Raw genomic sequence first — 4133 nt, 5'->3', positions numbered from 1 at the left:
AAAACACTCACTAAAATGTTTGTTATTGGGGCTGAGATTAATAAGTTTTTTTGTTTTTCTCTTTGCCTACCTTTTTTTCCCTGGGTTTTTGTCAATGAATAAGTACTTCTTTTATGCTTAAAAAAAAAAGTGTAAAAAGTCACAGAGTAAGACAATTTAGTTAGGAAGAAATTTTTAGATTTTAAAGGAAAAGATTTCTACATGTACTATAGCAACTTTACCTCTATTTATCATGATCAGCTGTTTCCTAGCCATAATTTGAACTAATTTAAGTGCATACTAACCTGCTATGTTAAAAAAAAAAAAAGGGTTTCCCCACCCTCTCTGCCCCGTCTGCACCATAGACTTTGGAATTAAGACAGTAAGTTTCTGAATCATCCCACCTTGCATGGGAAGCAGGGATAGTGTAAATGGGGAGACGAACCCCTGGGAACACTTAACAGAACAAGATTCTAGTGCCACTTGTAATTCTGAAATGGTGAAAACATTATAGATGAGGATGTTAGGCTCTTTGATTTTTATGTTTGTTTTGGTTCTTGTTTGAAGAGGTATGTATTTTATGTCAGCTAACATCAATTTTGTAGTTATAATTTGAGGAACAGTTTAGTTGCTTTTGAAAAGTAACATTTCTTTCTCAGTTACACTCAATTCCCTTGTCTAGAAAAGGCAACGACCTACTACGGTGGCAAGAGTGCCACCTAGTGGCATTTTTCTAAACATGAACATGGTTCTCAGGAACTGGAAGGAGCTCAAGAAAGTCAGGGAGGCAATGTGGTGGAGAATGGCTCCCTGACCTAACATTCCTTACCAGTTTCAGTGCACTGAATTGCAAAGGCGCCTTCCTATCTAGGATTTTAGATTTCAGAAATTTGGCGATTTTGGTCAGCATGGGAAAGATATCCTGAATTAACTAATTATCGCTACCTTGTGTTATGAAATATAAGGTTCTTTGGACATTGATCTCTCATAGCATCATTTAGAATACAGCCAAAATCATCTGATTTCAGGGAGCTGTTGTCCTCTCTGCATTCACTTATTCAATCGTTTAATGAACATTTAATGGGTACCTCTAATTTCCGGGAACTTGCAGGCACCAAGAAGATAGAAATGAATAAGTTACGTTCTCCAGCTGGGGAGAAGCTCATAATCTATCATGGGCTACTGCACTGCATGATCTGTTGTTAACTCAGCACTACCACCATCCCCTTTAAGGTCTCCTCTCAGAATTCCCTTCCCTGTGGAGCTGCCTATAAGAGGAAGTTGCTGGAGATTTGGAAGGCGGAAGAGGAAGAGAAGCTGTAATCTCCACTGGCAGCTGCAGCCGGACTCATGAGCAGATGAGAGATGCACAGCAGCTCCCTGGGGAGCTCTTGGGGACCACCCGTGTGGCTGCTGCGCCCTGAGGCTGTGAGAGTGCTTCTCCAAGATCCTTAAGAGTCGCAGCACCTTCCTGGTGAGTTGTTACTTTGGGCCAGATCTTCTTCAGTGTCAGCCTCCTTCCTTACCCTCTGCAGCGGCTTCCCATACTTCATTACTCCCTCAGCTCTTCCTACAGTCAAGTAAGCCCCTAATTCCTGTAGCAAACCCTGTATGCCCAGAAAACATGGAGTGGCTTCTGTTTTCCTGACCAAGCCCTGAGTGATTCTGACACATTGTGGGATAATCCTACAACATTACCATAACATAATGCTATAGGAATATATGAAGTTTTATGAGAACTACGTAGCAGAACATCCCAGCTTTAGAAAGGTCGGGGAAGGCTTCCCAGAAAAATTGGCATCTGAGGTAAGTCTTAACTGTGAAAAGAAATTAGCCAGGTACAAAGGAAAACTTAGAGACTAAAGTATTTAGGGAAGAAAAGCCAGGTTTTAAAAAGACTAGCTAACCAAAATAGAACCATGTTTAAAGGAAAAGAAAAAAAGCCTCAAGGCTACAAGTTATCAAGTTTACAATTAGTGTGTTGATGGAGAATAAAATGGTACTTTTCTCACACAATTATCATTTCTGTAAAGATACTTACAGATTTGTAGATATCAATGTGGCAAAATGTAGTAGTGTTGTTGGGTACTTTATTCACCCCATCCCCTCCCTTAACCAGATTGGCTCACTGAATTCCCCAGCTGCTGTGAAAGCTCTCCACTACAGCTCACAAGGCAGCCTTCTCCAGAGAATTGCCCTCAGCTGGTGAGTATTCCCTAGCCTGGAAGTGCCTGAAAGGTTTTGCCTTCCTCCAAGGGCATCCCTGGGCAAGGGCTGACTGATACAGGCAGGCAAAAAACTGGCCCCATGCCTAAAGGTAGGATAATTTTGTAAAGCCTTTTACTATCCCCACAGGAACAAACTAAGAATGGACGTTAGCAGAACTTCATCTTTGCTTAGCTTTTCCCACCGTCCTATCCTCTGCTTTTCTCACGTCCTGATGTGTTCTGGAACTATACACAGTTTACAATTGCTTGAGCGGGAAAGGTGAAGCATGGGTGCGGCCAAATCATGCCAGGACTTCTTGTATGCTGTGCAAAGGGAGTTTGAACTTTATCTACTAGGACCATGGCCTTCAGATTTTTGAATGTCCACACCATCTGTAAAAAAAAATTTAGAGCATGCTGTATGTATATATTTAATTATTAATGTACTAACATGTTGTACATTTTTAAAATGGTGTACAGAAACAGAAATTTTAAAGGGAAAATTTAAAATAGAAATTCTATTTTTCTTGTACCAAATAGACCACCTTGCATCCTGCTTTAGGTGACATGTGCCACTTTGGGGGCCATGGAGGCAGGGAGGAAGGTTGGTCAGCTCTGCATTTCAGACCCATGATCCCATTAGTCTTCTCATCTCTAGGCCGATGATGTGTAGCTGTCGCTCTTGGCTAGAATAGGTCTCCAATGCCTGCTCTTGAGAAAGGAGGGAGCAGAGATTGCAGGACTACTCTATTCCCTCTTCTGATGGGCGTCTTGCCTAAGATGATGCCCACCTCCCCTGACCCCTGCCAACACACACAGTCAAGCAGCTCTTTACCAGCATTTCCAGTGATAAAACCTAAACAGTACAGACGTAGGAGATGGGGATGGAAAAATCAACCCTCCCACCCCCCACCAAAAACACACATGGAGGGGCTTCCCTGGTGGCGCAGTGGTTGAGAGTCCGCCTGCCGATGCAGGGGACACGGGTTCGTGCCCCGGTCCGGGAAGATACCACATGCCACGGAGCGGCTGGGCCCGTGAGCCATGGCCGCTGGGCCTGCGCGTCTGGAGCCTGTGCTCCGCAACGGGAGAGGCCACAACAGCAGTGAGAGGCCCGCGTACCGCAAAAAAAAAAAAAAAAAAAAAAAAAAAAAAAAAAATAGTGGGTACTTCTCAGGGTTGTTATAGAGACCTAGCATGGGTTTTAGATCAGGGTTAGACTCTCAGTGAGTCACCAGTACAGGTTAGCTCGTGTTATGGGTAAAAAGTCTTTTAGCTGGATTAGAATACACTGAGATGAGGCAGGGCTCGCTAGAGTGGGTGATCATATAACTGACAGTTTGTGTAGATTTTATTGCTCAAAAGGCAAATAAAATCAGATTGGGGTTGTCCACATTCCTTCCTACCTTTGAGTATGAGAGATCTTAACCTTTTAAGAACACACTCTGTACACGTGCATTTAGGAATACGGATCACAGAGGAGGAAGATAGAAGGTTCAGGAAAAAATACATATATAGCTCATACTGGCCTGAACAAGAACCATATGCTGTTAGCAAGTTAAAACTGTTTGCTTATTACCTATCGCAAACTGTGGAGCTTCTGTGCTTGGATTTATCCCGTGAAATGAATGTGTCATTTCTCCAAATTGGCATAAAAGTTTGTCTGCATTACCACATTTGAGAAAAATCATAAAATGTCTGAAGAGAAAATCATGTGTCTTGGCTGTCACCTTGTGGTCTTAGGTATTATATTAGCCCTCAGAAATCAAATATTTTATACTGCAACAACCAATTTCTAAAATACACTAATAATTTGAGTATGGCTTTCTTCCTAGCATTACTGAAAATCCTCCAAGTTGCAAAGAGGACTATAAATTAATTTTTGGCATCCGTCTACTGGCTAGCCAGGGCCTGAGATCAGGTAAGGATTCACATAAGATCTAGATC

The 4133-nt window shown here is 42.3% G+C and overlaps 1 long non-coding RNA gene across 1 annotated transcript in view; it reads left to right on the top strand.

Moving 5' to 3' along the window:
- Nucleotides 1-1221: 1221 nt before the first annotated feature.
- LOC307191458 overlaps nucleotides 1222-4133 on the top strand; it is a 12560-nt gene continuing 9648 nt past the window's right edge. Inside the window, exons 1-3 of the long non-coding RNA XR_013829791.1 lie at nucleotides 1222-1453; nucleotides 2099-2184; nucleotides 4022-4107. This is a non-coding gene — a long non-coding RNA (uncharacterized lncRNA). The remainder of the gene's footprint in view (nucleotides 1454-2098; nucleotides 2185-4021; nucleotides 4108-4133) is intronic.

Source organism: Stenella coeruleoalba, assembly GCF_951394435.1.
Source record: "Stenella coeruleoalba genome assembly, chromosome: 9".
Taxonomy (NCBI): Eukaryota; Metazoa; Chordata; class Mammalia; order Artiodactyla; family Delphinidae; genus Stenella; species Stenella coeruleoalba.
The sequence above is the reverse complement of the archived record's forward strand: the minus strand, read 5'-3'. Positions and strand labels throughout refer to the sequence as shown.